At 44.2% G+C, this 15,742-nt stretch overlaps 1 protein-coding gene across 1 annotated transcript in view; it reads right to left on the bottom strand.

The window, feature by feature from the left end:
• The window catches only part of ZNF470 (zinc finger protein 470), a 77,834-nt gene that overhangs the window by 6,091 nt on the left and 56,001 nt on the right, over positions 1-15,742 (bottom strand). Inside the window, exon 5 of the transcript XR_004346860.1 lies at positions 10,245-10,327. The gene's annotated coding sequence lies outside the window, so the exon portion shown is untranslated. The remainder of the gene's footprint in view (positions 1-10,244; positions 10,328-15,742) is intronic.

Raw genomic sequence — 15,742 nt, 5'->3', positions numbered from 1 at the left:
TTTTTTTAAGGAGTACGTTCTCCTGGTGTGAATGAAAAAGCTTTTTGTAAGTGTGGTCTTCCTTGCTTAGGTTTATGCAAACAGAAATTTTATCAGATTTTAAAACCACAGAGCACATACTCTAGATTTAAAGGGAAGTTAGTGACTCAACAATCAAATGTAGGTGGGGACCATGTTTGGGGTCAGACTCAAGGAAACCTGCTGTGAAGAAAAAAATTATTTTTTAGACACTCAAGGAAATTTGATTATGGACTGGGTGTTTGATAATATCAAGGATTTCTCAACGGTTTTGTTGAGTGTGGAAGTGGCCTTATGAATAGGTAAGAAAATGTCCATCTTATTATTTCTTAGAGATGTTTTTGTAGTATGCAGGGGTGTATTGACGGGATGGCTGAGATTTGCTTTAAAATTCTTCTGTAAAGAGATAAAGAGACAAAAGGGGATCAGAGCAAACATGCAAATGATGATGGTTGAGCCCAAGAATGGAGAGACAGTGGCAGGCAGTGCTGTCCTTGTACCCATGAGTAGATATGAAGCTTTTTCATAGTAGAACTTAACATATAAATTACAAATATGCAGAATATCTTCTTTCCTTCTGCCTCACCAATCATCATGTAGGTCTTCCTTACAGAGAGGGCTGGCTCACAGGCCCCTGAAACCCAAATTCAAACACATTCCCCAAACACCTCTGTCCGCTCCCCCCAGCACGCCCTGTCCCCTGGGATTCCCGCTCCACCATCTTCCTCATCAGTCTCTGCAGGCTTCATTGGCAACTTGACCCCTTCCTCACCCTTACATCCAATTGATCAATCCCTGAGCCCACCTGCTCTGTCCTTTCTCTGCTTCTGCCCCCTGTGGTCCACTCCACAGCTGAACCCCCACCCCGATCCTGTCCCCTAACCCCAATCTCCAGTCTATCCCCCCAGCTTCATCCTCCACAAGACATTCGCTGGTCAAGACGCTTTCAAGGCATCCCATGCGGGGCAGAGGCCAGCTTCCTTTCTTGGTCTCTAACCCTCCACCACCACAGTCCCTGCACTCACCCATTATCAGGTCAGCCCAGGAGGCAGGTTTAACACACCCAGGACTACAGAACACTGAATCCCAGGGAGATAATTCCCCCTCTTCAGCACCCTTTAAAATTTCTTTTTTAAAAAGCTGAGTGAGTAGGGACTTCCCTGGTGGTCCAGTGGTTAAGACTTTGCCTTCCAATGCAGGGGTTGTGGGTTTGATCCCTGGTCAGGGAGCTAAGATCCCACATGCTTGTGGCCAAAAAATCAAAACATAAAACAGAAGCAATATTGTAACAAATTCAATAAAGACTTTAAAAGTGGGCCATGTCAAAAAATCTTTAAAAAAAAAAATGAGTAGGGAATTCCCTGGCAGCCCAGTGGTTAAGATGCTGCACTTCCACTTCAGGGAGCACGGGTTCAATCCTTGGTCAGTGAACTAACATCCCACATGTCGCACGGCCAAAAAAAAAAAAAAGTACATATAACAAGAAATGTTACCATCTTAACCATTTTAAAGTGTACATTCACACTGTTGTGCACTCATCACCACCATCCTTCTCTAGAACTCTGTGTATCACACTCTGTCCCCATTAAACGCAGGATCCCCCCCCCACTCCTCCTCCCCCAACCCCTGGCCACTACCATACTTATGGGATCTTAGTTCCCCAACCAGGGATTGTACCCAGGCCCTCAGCAGGGAGAGCACAGAGCTCTAACCACCGGACTACCAGAGAACTCCCCAGACTACTTTCTGACTCTTTGAATTTGCCTACTGTAGGCACCTTGTATAACTAGAATCACACAGTATATTTGTGACCGATTTATTTCACTTAGCAGAGGGTCCTCAAGGACATTACTGCTAGAAAAGAAGGGAGGTAATTTAAAGGAAAAAGAGGGGTAAGTCCTAGTTGGGGAGCTAGAATGAGAGAGTAATCTCGAAGGTGGGGAAAGAAGGGCTGGTGTTAATAAGATGCTAATTGCCGCCATCACAGCAGAGTGGTTAAGAGCCAGGTGTGGGTGCGAGTGCGCGGCGTGAATTTCCGCTCTGCCATGCATTAGCTGTGTGACTTTGACAGGTCACTTTAACCTCTCTGAGCTTCAGTGTGCTCAGCTGTAAAATGAGAGTGCTGGGAATTCCCTGGCAGTCCAGTGGTTAGGACTCTGTGCTTTCACTTAAGGGGGCACATGTTCGATCCCTGGTTGGGGAACTGAGATTCGACAAGCTCAGCGGTGTGGCCAAAATAAATAAATAAATAAATAAAAAACATAAAATAAAATGAGGGTGGGACTTCCCTGGTGGCGCAGTGGTTAAGAATCCGCCTGCCAAGTGCAGCGGACACGGGTTCGAGCCCTGGCCGGGAAGATCCCACATGCCGCGGAGCAACTAAGCCCGTGCACCACAACTACTGAGCCCGTGTGCCACAACTACTGAAGCCCACGCATGGCAACAGAGACCCAACGCAGACAAAATTAAATAAATAAATACATAAATTTATTAAAAAATAAAATAAAACGAGGGTGGTGATGATAACAGCAACTTCCTCCCAGAGTCGTTGTGAGCTTTCATACACAGTGAGTACCTAATGAATGAAGGAACGAAAAGGTTTTTCCTCTTCCTGGCTCGTCCTTGCCCTTCTGTGTGGGCTTCTAGACATCCTGCCCGTACTTCAAAGCTGAGCTGACACATCACCACCCCGGGAGACACCGTGAATATTTGCCACCCATAAAGTGCTCGAATGGAAATGACTTTTTTCAAACTATTTCTCAGCCGGAACTTTGTGCCAGGCCTGTGCTGAGCATGGAGAATCTGAGGATCAGTTGAGCAAGGTCACAATCTCCTGGAGGAGAAAGACAACTGAGCAGAGAGGATTAAACAGAGCATCCAGTACTGCTTTGAAGGTAAAAAGTAAGTAACGCATATACACTGCTTAATAGCTATTACCTGTATTATTATTGTTTATTCATCTTTACAATGCAATGACCACCGCCTCTCCTGGAGGCTACATCAAAATTTTAAACTTTTTTTTTGGCTGTGTTGGGTCTTCGTTGCTACGCATGGGCTTTCTCTAGTTGTGGCAAGCGGGGGCTTCATTGCGGTGTGTGGGCTTCTCATTGTCGTGGCCTCTCTTGTTGCGGAGCACGGGCTCTAGGCACATGGGCTCAGTAGTTGTGGCGCACGGGCTTAGCTGCTCCACGGCATGTGGGATCTTCCCGGACCAAGGCTCAAACCCATGTCCTCTGCATTAGCAGGCATCCGCTTAACCACTGTGCCACCAAGGAAGCCCCCAAATTTTAAACTTTTGACAAAGCCATAGATGGGGGGAAAATAGTCTCCCTTTAGAGTCTTATTTCATTTCCTAGGGAGACGGAGGAAATGTACATGTTTGTTGGCCAGATTTATCTTCCCTTCTGTGAATTGCCCATTTGTACCCTCCCTGCATTATTCTATTTGTTTCTTTTTTTAGCTTTTACTTATTGATTTACAGGAATTCTTTATTCTGGATATTGACCCTTTGCCTGTTACTCTGCCTGTGGCAGATATTTTCTCCTGGCCCGTCCCTTTTCTCCTCACTTTGCTTACACTGTGCCTGAAGTCTTGGATTTTGATAAAGTCCAAGAAATCAATTTTTAAATGCTTTTCCTCACCTTACTCTCATAAACACACTTTCCTGTAAGATCTCATACTTTACAGTATTGTTTTAGATGTTTGGTTGCTTGAACCTTCTGAAATTTTTTTGAATGACGTGAGGTAAGGATTTAACTTTCTTTTCCCAATGGAGAGACAACTGAATAATCCTGGTTACTCAGAAAAACAGCCCAAATAACTAATTTATCCAACAGATAGGATGAGCAAATGCATCGTATGTAAATTATCTTATTAATCCCAGCAGCCCCAAGTGGTAGGTGTTATTAGCCTCGGTTTTTTTGTTTTGTTTTGTTTTGTTTTTTTCCAGAGAAGGGAACTAGGCGTAAAGGAATTAAATGATTTGTCCAGAGGATACATGACAAGACTGAAAGAATTGAGATTGGTTTTCTTACGAGTATCCATCTATGTCACATAATTGGGAGGGGAAACTTCCTTTGTTTAGCTGTTTAGGAGGTGGGTTTCCAGGCATTCCAAGGATAGGTCAGTATGAAGAGGGGAGAGATAGATTTTAGAGTAAGACTCTTAATTCACCCTCACTATTTCCTTGTTGTTTGTTTGTTTGCCGCACTGAGTGGCTTACAGGATTTTAGTTCCCAGACCAGGGGTCAAACACGTGGCAGTGAGAGAGCCAAGTCCTAACCACTGGACCATCATGGAATTCCCAACCCCTCACTACTTCTTATAATAACCAGTCGTTTAGTGCAGGAGACCAGGTCGGGGAGCCTTCAGGGGGTTGAGAGCTCGGCCTCCTGACCCAGATCTACCACAAACCAGCTGTGCAACTTTGGGAAGTGAATTAACTCGGTCTCAGTTTCCTTATCTGTAAAATGGGGACAATGAAGTTCCTACCTCACAGGCTATGGTGAACATCAAGTGAATAATACACATGCTTCACATATATTGACTGCTCAAGAAATGTCATCATGTTATCATTATTACTAAGCACCAGGGTCTCAACACGGGGAAAATTCCACAAGTGGTCCTGATAGTTCAGATAATTAAAGGTTGTTCTTAAAAGAGACTCAAGTTTGAGGAGCTCCCTCAAGGCCCTGGGGAGCTGGGGAAGGCTGCTGAATGACTTCTTGGGTGAAGATTTCTTCCCAAAAGAGAAGAAGGCAGTGAGGAGACAGTGTCTAGAATCTCATTCTATGTCTTACTCTCATTTTTCTCAAACTTCCGTCATTCATGTATCTCTTTATCAACGTTTGCCATGTCTCTGCATTAATGGATACCACCTTATGACTGTTTCCATTTCCACATGACATCTGAATATAAGTAAATAGTCATTTATCTAACATTTTTATTGTAAATGATCTCGTTTTGTAAAACCCTTTCAAAAGGACCTTTACAAAGGAAACTTTAGAGCAGCCTTATAAACCGAAAGCCAGTTTCATGTGCCATTACAAAAAAAAAAAGGAAATAAAATCAGGATTAATAAATCATAGCTAGAAGCTGCTGCTTGGTGTGGTAAATTGAATTACTGGCCCACGTTTTTCATCTTCCTGCTGTAGCATAACACATTTTCCTCTTGCTGTAGCCTCATGGCAAGCCAGGGCGTGGAGAAGTAAACTCTGGTTACCGTGAGGCTGTGGTAAAGGGTAAAGATGTATTATTTCCATGAGCCTTGTCCCTTTGCTAATTGTGCTTTGTATCCTTTCACTGGAATAAACCACAGCCGTGATGAGTTCAGTGAGTTCTCCTAGTGAATCACCAAACTTGGGGGTCATCTTGGGGATTGGCAACACAGCTCTCAAACCTTGGGCCAGCACAGATGACCACCGTTCTACCAGAAGTTGAGTGCTGTTGACATCTCTTTGGGGCTCCATGAGTAGCTGACAATTTATTCATTCAACAAAGACTTATGAAACAGCTGTTACGTGGCAGATGCTGTCTTGGGTGACTAGGACAATCAAGATATATGACTTGATGAAGTTTACCTGCTAGTCGTGAAAACAGACAATGGACAAATAAACCCAAAAATATAAAATAAAATATAGTTTGTGCTAGTTCTATGAGGTACATGACATATGGTGAGGCCACTTTCGATGGGAGGTGGTCTTTTTGAAGAGGTGGCATTTTGAGCTAAATCCTGAAAGGTGGAAAGGAGCCAGTTATGCAAGAATCTGTGGCAGGGAGAACAGCATGTGCAAAGGTCCAGAGGGACAACAAGGAGGCCAGTGTGGCCAGAGCAGTCAGGCAAAGGAGGCAGTGATGGGGGATGGGGTCAGAGAGGCATCCAGGGTCTTGAAAGCCACAGTAAAATCTTTTTTTTTTTTTTTTTGGCCGTGCTGTATGGCATGTGGGATCTTAGTTCCCCAACCAGGGACTGAACCCGTTGCCCCTGCAGTGGAAGCGTGGAGTCTTAACCACTGGACCACAAGGGAAGTCCCCCACAGTAACATCTTTTTTTTTTTTTTTTTTTTTTTTTTTCGGTATGCGGGCCTCTCACTGTTGTGGCCTCTCCCGTTGCGGAGCACAGGCTTCGGACGCGCAGGCTCAGCGGCCATGGCTCACGGGCCCAGCCGCTCCGCGGCATGTGGGATCTTCCCGGACCGGGGCACGAACCTGTGTCCCCTGCATCAGCAGGCGGACTCTCAACAACTGCACCACCAGGGAAGCGCCACAGTAACATCTTTGAATGTTATTGTAGGTGTGTTGGGAAGTGATGGAAGGGTAGAGGAAAGGTGTGATATAATCTGATTTAGATTTTCAAGGCATCACTGAAACTATTATGTAAGGAATGATACAGAAGGGGCTATAGGTACAGAGGATCAGTTAGGAGGCTGTTGTACACCAGGTGAGAAACAATTGCATTTGGTGGTGGCAGTGTGTGTGGAAAGCAGTGGACAGATTCAGGGAATACTTTGGAGGTGGAGCTGAGAGCCCTCACAGATGGTCGGAATAGAAAGAGTGAAAGGGAGGAATCAAGGATGACTTTGGGGCTATGAAGCTGACCAGCTGAGTGTCCTGCAGTGCATTAAGTAGGGTCACGTTTGTGTGTGTGTGGAGAAAACCCAAAATTCCCTTTGGGGCATGTTAAGTGTTCGATACCCGAGTTTCTGAGGTCAGCACCAGGAGAGCCTGGATTACTCAGATATCAGGATTCGAAGACTCTGGGGGTGAGGGTTAGGAGTGGGCTCAGAAATCTGCTCAAAGAGCACAGGCATCTAGCAGGGGCAGTGACAAAAGTAGGCTCCCGGTACTGTCCGCGGTTCTGAAACCCTTCAGGCGGATCTGTCCTTGGTGCTGAACCGGCCGTTCCTGAGCTGTCCGTGGTACTGAACCTCTAGGAACAAGAGCTGGAGACTCTTTCTCCCTCTCTCTTCCTCCCTCCTTCCTTCCCTCCATCTCTCTCTGTCACTTTTTCAAAGTACCCACCCTCCTGGGAAAGGCCCCGCTGTTGCCTGGAAACAAAGCGCTCTAGAATGAAAGCAAATGAGGGGAAAAAAATCTGCAGTCATTTTTAAGAGGCAGCTTTGGCTCTTAGGACTGCAGGACCTGGCTACATCTTACTATTAACACGAAGTTTCCAAAACATCTCTGAATATAGGAAAACAATCGAAAGATGTGCCAGAACTCAGGCTGTTGGTTACGTTGGATTGGGGGAGGCAGGGAAATGAGATGGGGAGTGACGAGCCCTTCGTTTCTATGTTGTGATGTGGGGGCTACAAGAGGGATATTATTGTAGATTTATATAAATACATCACTGCTATATTTCATGCCAACCTGAATTTCAAACATTTGAAATCATGAGCTTTGGGTGGCACTTTTTGAAATGACAAGAAGCCTTGTGATTTAAAAATGCCTCAGGACTTCCCTGATGGTGCAGTGGTTAAGACTCCATACCCCCAATGCAGGGGGCCCCGGGTTCGATCCCTGGGGAAACTAGATCCCACATGCATGCCGCAACTAAGAGTTCGCATGCTGCAACTAAGGAGCCTGCCTGCTGCAACTACGATCCAGCGCAACCAAATTATATATATATATTTTTTTAATTTAGAAAAAAACTAAAAAAATATTCCTCAAAATCCACACTTGCGAATATGATCAATTGTGTAAACTGTGTTTGTTATTTTCGTATCATCTTAGCTGGTGAATAAACATGCCGGCCATCTTTTGTTAGGATTAGTCTTGAATTATGTAGGTTTTGAATTGTGTAAGATCTTAAAAAATGAGTCCCTGGGGTAAAATCCAACCATTCTTGGATTGATGAATGAATGAATGAATGAACACGTTTGTCATTCCCAAAGATCTGGTCACCAGGGAAGCCACAGCTTTTCCCACTACTATGAAGGACAGACATTCACAAAGCACCCACTATGTGATGGGTTTTGCAGGGGACACCCAGGAGACCTGAGGCATTTCCCCTTTTCCTAAGTGGATGATTTCCACACCTCTTCAAGGGGGAGGAAGGTTTGCGGCTTTGATTTGAGCTCGTTGATCAGGTAGAGCCACTGAAATCTGGCTCTTACATACTTTTCTGTCCTCTCATGGCATTGTCAGCCCAGTGGGTTTTGATATTCCAAATTCTCTAAAGAAGCTGTAGCTCATTACGTTATATATTTTTCTTGCCTACTGTCTGTCTCAACTTCTAGAATTTAGGCCCCATGATGGTAGGGACTATCTGTTTCTATTTCATCCCCAAGCCTCCAGCATCTAGGACACTTCTTCTAGATGGTCTATGAATTTTTCGAAGGGTTAAATGAATGAAAGGTGATGTTTGTAAACACAAGATATCCCAATATTTTAAGTTGGTAACTCACTAAATTAAAAAGAAAATGAGTGAACTGAACTAAGCACATCAGTTGGCTGGATGCAGCCCAAGATTTGCCCGGTTAAGTCCTCCAAGGTCATGGAATCCCTACTGAGAAAGACTCTGCCATGGGACCACGTCATGGCCAGGAGAAGTGATGTTCCCTCCTCCAGTCCGTCAGTGGTGGCCCAGAAGGCAGGGTTGTGTGCCACCAAGTGTGGAATCTGGTCAGTAAGGATCACCCCACAAGGATAAGAACTTACTTTATCCCTTTTAACAATTTCAGGGAAAATTAATCACATTGTGTGGTTGCATCTATTTACCGTGGCCCTTCCCCCAACTAGCAGACACTTAGGCTATTTCCAAACAGTAATCATTTGGAAGCCTCAGACCCCTTGAGAGAGACCCAAATTCAACTGTAAACCACACAGCCATGATTTAACCCAGGGCAATCTGTTGCCAAAGACCTTCTTGTTTCACAACTACTGAAGATTCTTCAGTTTACTCTGCAGGCAAAAAGTAAAATGACTGATGTGAGAAAAACTCACTTAGTTGCCAAAAACCTTAAAGCATCCAGTCACTTGGGGTGTCTAGGGTGAAATATAAAGTGACAGAGTTCCCACGTCTGCTTAGAGAAATACGTGCCCACAGAGCTTTTCTGTGGTCTGACTGATGGGGTTCACATTCTAAAGACAGAATCTTTATAAGTCAAGCAACATTTATTGATAGCTTATCGTGTCCTCAACAAGATACTATCCATAGGGGGATGTTATTATCCTCATTTGACAGAACAAAATAGATCTTTGTGGACTGATATGGAAAGGTCTCAAAGACACATCATTGTATGGGAAAAGAGCACGTTGCAAAGCCACAGATGGAGTCTGACATCCCTTATATGAAAAAACCAACAACACGTAAAACAATGTCAGATATTTTCTGTGGATGCATAGATGTGTATGTAAAGGCTTGCCAAATTTAAAACACAAAACGTATTTAAAAGAAAAAGCTCACAAGACATTACCGAGTTTATCAAGGTTACATTTGTTTGTTCATGATGAAAACCCACTTTTTTTTTTTTTTGCCACACTGCACATCTTGCGGAATCTTAGTTTCCCAACCAGGAATTGGATCCGGGCCCCCGGGAGTGAAAGCACTGAGTCCTTTCACTGAAGGACTCGAGTCGCTGAACTTCCAGTGAATTTCCCCCAAAAAACCACTAATTTTGTTAAACGATTATCACAGTCAGAAAGTTCATGACAGACCCTCAAATTTCAGCATGGCAAAACTCACGGATAAGGTTGATTTTGCTTAAATTCCAGGTTTACAGGAAGCTTTTTGTTTTGGGGGGATCAGGACTAAATAGGATGACCCTGTTATATTTGGTTAATCTCAGGGTGTAAATTAATTTTTCTTCCTGGATTATGGCACGCCGTGAATGTGACAGTTTTGCTTCCACGTGTACTGCTTACCAAATAAGAAGTTAAAAATCCTAAAATCCAAACATTGACCATTGTATTTCAATGTCACAGATGTTAGCAATAAAAAAAGTAAAAGTGCACCTTCACATCAATGAAATATGACATATCGATTTAATTATGACAACTTAGTCAATAACAACAGTGCGTATATCATAGTCAGAGGCTGATATGCATTTGACATTGTTATTATGGGATGGGTAATATTAGCCAAGATAAGGAAAGTCAGGCCAGTATCAATGTATTTGCAGATATGCACACACAAATTCCATTTCCTTCTGTAGGCACAGAGATGTATGTAAATGAAAAGTAAAAGCACACTCCCAGTGCACCCCAAATCCACAGCAGTCACTCACCTCTAGAGCAGAGACTGGGGTTGCTGAAGTGAGATCAGCAGGAAATCTTGATCTTTGACAGAGAAAATGTTTATACTTGTTGACTGTCAAGAAAGAAAAATAAAATAATAAGTTTAAAAGAGAGATTTGGAGAAGGTAAGTCCCTCTCTGAGAGGTGAACTATGAATGGTCTTGCCCACCCTAATTCCCACTGTCTAGCACACAGCAGTCACCCTTCTGATCCCTATTAAACCAGATCACCTGGCTTATACAGCCAGTAAGTAGCAGAGTTGTGATTCAGACCTGAAACTCACAGGCTCTAAAACCTACTCCACCCCACAGACAGCCTACTTCAGAAGGCTTTTCAACACCACAAGAGACAGCCCTCCCCTTCCCAGCCTCACCCCAAAATAGGGTTTGTAAATTCCCCAGGGAGGGGGCTGGGGGATGGCGGTCAGTTCTCCACAAGAGTCCTCTCCTCCCAGAGAGGATCCTGGATCCATCCTTGGGCAGCCAACCTGTTTTTCTTTCCATCCCTGGGAGACAGTTGATTGCCATGGAAACCCACATCATCCTCCCAAAGATCCAGACCACCAGCGATGGGAAAGACAGTCCTACCTTTTGATTCCCTGGTTTGTTGGGCCTGATAGGATAAGATGAGGGCTGTGTGTGTGCATGTGTGTGTACAGTATCTCTTGAAGGTTTCTAAAGAAACTGATAATTGTGGTTACCAGAAGAGAATCCGGTGTTGGAAGATTAGGAGAACGTTGTTTTTTGTCTTATATTCTCTGTCCCTTTTGAGTGTTGTATCAAATAAGCTCTTAAATAAATAATAAAGGCATAAGGTGGAAAATATGTATGTTTTTAAAACATTAGGATAAAATGAATAAAGAATTGGGATACAATTTTGACATGAGGTGTACAGTGATTTAAAACTTCTTTATGGGACTTCCCTGGTGGTACAGTTGTTAAGAATCTGCCTGCCAATGCAGGGGACACGGGTTCAAGCCCTGGTCCGGGAAGATCCCACTTGTTGCAGAGCAACTAAGCCCGTGCGCCACAACTACCGAGCCTGCACTCTAGAGCCCATGAACCACAACTACTGAGCCCGCGAGCCAAAACTACTGAGCCTGCATGCCACAACTACTGAAGCCCGTGCGTCTAGAGCCCATGCTCCACAAGAGAAGCCAATGCAATGAGAAGCCCGCGCACCACAATGAAGAGTAGCCCCTGCTCGCTGCAACTAGAGAAAAGCTGATGCATAGCAACGAAGACCCAATACAGCCAAAAATAAATGAATAAATAAAATATTAAATTACTTTAAAAAAAACTTCTTTCTGAAATCAAAGTCATGTACCCACATACTTAAAAAAAAATCAAATAGTTCTGAGTGGCAGATGCATGGGAGGTAATGGGGGAGGGATGGAGTGGGGGTTTGGGATCCGCAGATTCAAAATATTATATAGAGAATGGATAGACAACAAGGTCCTCCTGTAGAGCACAGGGAACTATATTCAATATCCTGGGATACACCATAATGGAAAAGAACATAAAAAGAATGCATACATATGTATATCTGAATCACTTTGCCGTACAGCAGAAGCTAACAAAACACTGTAAATCAACTATATGTCAATAAAAAAAATACATGGGAGGTAAGTTGTCTTATTCTCTATACTGTCCCATAGGCTTGTAGGATTTCACCATTACTTTTTGAAGGGCAACAGGCGGGTCCCAGTTTCAGGTGAGGTACAGTAAGTACACTCTGCCCTGTCTCTCTCACTGAGGTGTTTCAATAAATTAGCAGCCTGTAAAGAAGTAGGAGTCAGTCTGAGAATTTTAATCACCAACATCTGGCACACTTTGGGTGATACGTAGGACAGGACAAGGCAGCAGGGTCAGAGGCCTTCAGTCAGCAGCTATTTACCAACTTTCAGAGAAGCATCTCAATAGATTAACAACCTGTACAGAAGTAGTAGTGTTTCTTCTATCGATACTTCTCTCTCTGTCTCTCTCTCTCTATATATATAAGGCCGTATAATTATATAGACATAAGTATATATACTTTATATATAGTTACATAGTTATATATGTACAGTATATATATGCACTATGTATATAATGTATATATATACTTTTTAAAAACATAAATGATAATACACAAGATATACTGTGGTCAATTGTTCATTTGTTTTCTCATTTAATACTGTAACCAGAGCTCCTTCCATATCAGTATATTCAAGTCTTCCTCACCATTTCTTACCCAGACGAATCCTAAGCTACTTAGCCAACTTTCTAAGGACAGATTCTTGGGTGCTGCCTATATTTCCTGTCTTCTGAGCAAGGTTCCAGTGAACCTTGGGTGAGAGGAGGCTACCCTTCCTCCAGATATGCATACAGTGGTCTTTGCTAACTGCGGCTCTGCTCAGATATCCCCTCCTCAGAGAGGCCTCCCCGACTGCCCAAGCTGAAGTAGGCTTCCCCTTCACCCTCCACCTAATTACCTCTGATCACGCTCAGAATTTAGTGCTCATGGCTCCATATGACAAAGGGCTTTGGTTTGCTCACTGCTGGATTCCCAGCCCCTAGAACAGTGCCTGGCACAGAGGAGCTGCTCAGATATTCGCTGAATGAATGACTCTCCACTCACCCTGAAGCCTATTGTCTCTTGAGATGCCTGATTATCAGAAGATGCAGAGGTACTCCATATTCACATACTTAAAACCGCCTCTCCTCCACCACTAAGGATGAAAGAAAGGAAAAAATCTCAGGCTCCTTGACCTAATTCTCTTCTCCCCCTTTCCACACACTTCTGCTCACATCAACCTCCCTGTGATACATTGAATTCAGCAGTGAAAAACGGCAACTTCACACCTGCCTCTCTCTGTAAAGCAGGTGGTCACATAAATAAACACCCACATTCCCTGCAGGCAGCTCTTTAAAGAAACTTCGGCAAAAGGAAAATTCCCTCTATGAATTTTCATGCATTGGAGAATATTGGTTGGGTAAATGAGTATCTATGATGAAGGAAATGGAAAATCTATGGAGCCTCCTAGGGTGATGATGCCGGTGAAGGTGAGTGGGTGGGGAGATGGATGGATTTAATTCCCTCCTAATATTTCTCCCTGGTCGTGGGAGACCAATAAACCCCAGGGAAATTTGTTCTGATAATAGGCATGGAACATGGTTGCACTTGAACCTCACATCAACCTTAGGAAGTGATAATGAGATTATTATAATGATAATTATGACACATAATAGAACACTTTTGTGCCAAGAACTGTTCTAATTGCTTCACTGTATTACTTCATTTGCTCTTCATTACAACACTATAAGGTAGATACTATCCTTATCCCCATTGTACAGATGAGGCAACAGAGGTGCAGAGAAATTAAGTCACTTTCCCAACATTCCTTAACAGGGGAACAACAAAGCCAGAATCTGAATGCAGCAGTCCACCCCGGAAGCTATAACCTGATGCTGTCATTTGCACCTCGTTGGTCAGAACCTAGCTACCTGGCCACATCCAGCTACAAGCGAGACTGGGAAATGCAGCTAAAACTTAGGGGTTCTGGCACAATAGAAGTAGAGACACGTTTTGCGGGACAGTGAGCAGTCGCTACCAGCTCACCCCTAACCTTGGATTTCTTTCATGTAGTTAAGATCCAAAAACCAGGGAATGCACAGCCCAGCCACCCCACTTAATGGGCCAGGCAGTAATTAAGACAGACATTCTTATACATTGGCAGGGGGAGTGCCAGTAGGGAAATCATTCTGGGAAGGTGTATTGGTATCGCTAACTGATGCTATCTCCAGGTAGATAATGTCTCCGACTCCCAGCTGGTGTCAGAGAACTGCTTGGTGGTTTTGGGAAAAACACACACACACTGGAACTGGTGTCAGAATCAGAAGGTCTAACCTCCAAAATCCTACAGCATCACTTCTGCCATATCGTATTGGTCAAAGCAACCCACAAAGACAGCACATGTTCAGGGAATGGGAAAACAGAGTCCAGCTCCTGAGAGCAGAAGCTGCAAAAAATCACAGCCATTTTTAATATCGAAAATGAGAATATATTTATTCATTTATATATTTGTATGCTTGTTTTTTGGCTGCACCACCTGGCTTGTGGGATCTTAGTTCCTGGTCTTAGTTCCCTGACCAGGAATAGAACCCAGGACCCTGGCAGTGGAAGCGCAGAATCCTAACCACTGGACCGCCAGGGGGTTCCCAGAGAAATTTTTTAATGGAAAAAGGATATGGGGGGAAAAGAGGAGCAATAAAAAGAAAAAATTTTTTTACAGCTTATGGGAAGAGGTAGCGTGAGGGCCCCAGTCCTAGGACCACACACATGCCCTGGGACGGTGGTCGCAGCTTCAGGGCAGGCAGATTCTGCTCCGCCTCCTCCATCTCTGCAAGCTTCAGGACCTTCCAGCGCAGATCCAAATAAAGACAAAACGCAACCACGTTCTACTCCCATCTTGCTGACCCTGTCCTGTGGACTTTCCCAAATATATTATACCTAAGCCTCTCCTCCTGCACTTAAATGACATGTGTGTCAAGAGTTTCAGGGAGAGCAGAGTACACACTCAAATGATAATAGTAGTAAGAGTTGTTATACCCAGTGAGAGGCAACGTCTCATGACTATGAGAAGATTCAAACGGTTAATCCACGTCAAGTCCTTAGGACAATCCCTGGCACTTAAAAAAGACCCCCAAAGTGCTGTTGCTATTGTGGTTGCTGTGGGTATTTTAAGAGGTCCCATCAAACTGTTATAAAACACGAGAAGCTTAGTATATGTCACGAAAACAGCTAAGGCTTTAGAACTGCAACGTCCAACAGAGTAGCCAGTAGCCATAGCAACTATGAAAACTTTAATTTATCCAATTATGTACAACTAAGAATTCAGTTCCATGGCCACATGCCAAGTGCTCAAGAGCCACACGTGGTCAAGTGGCCACCACACTGAACATCGCGGACACAGAACTTCCGCATCTGTGCATAAAGTTGGGTAGGACAGCGCTGTTTTGCGGGCCCCAGTTCCTTTTGAAAGGACTTTATGCTAATTAACTCACGTCATCCACACAACAACCCCATCTATAGTGCAGGTTTCGCGACTGCAACCTCTTTACAGACGAGGAAACCGAGGCTCAGAACATTAGGACACGGGTCCAAAGACACAGAGCTGGGATTTGAACCGGGCAGACCTGTCTCCCAACCAGTCCTAATCAATTCTTGTTGTTTTTTTCAGTATTGTTGAAGCAATACCTTTCTTCCCTTCATTCCTGCATCTTCCTCCCCTCCCCGCTCTCCTTCCCAACCCCCTCCCTTCCTTCTTTTCTTCCCTCTCCTTCCTTTCCCCCCCTCCCCTCCCTCTCCTCTCAAGCCCCTCCCCTCCTGCCCCTCTGTTGGTCTTCCCTCCTCCCCATTTCTCTCTCCTGATCCTCCTCCCCTTCTCCCAGTAGGAGTACCACTCTCCTCCCCGCCCCTCTCCACCTCCCCCGCCACCCTCCACCCC

Source organism: Phocoena sinus, chromosome 19 (assembly GCF_008692025.1).
Source record: "Phocoena sinus isolate mPhoSin1 chromosome 19, mPhoSin1.pri, whole genome shotgun sequence".
NCBI classification, from domain to species: Eukaryota; Metazoa; Chordata; class Mammalia; order Artiodactyla; family Phocoenidae; genus Phocoena; species Phocoena sinus.
The sequence above is the reverse complement of the archived record's forward strand: the minus strand, read 5'-3'. Positions and strand labels throughout refer to the sequence as shown.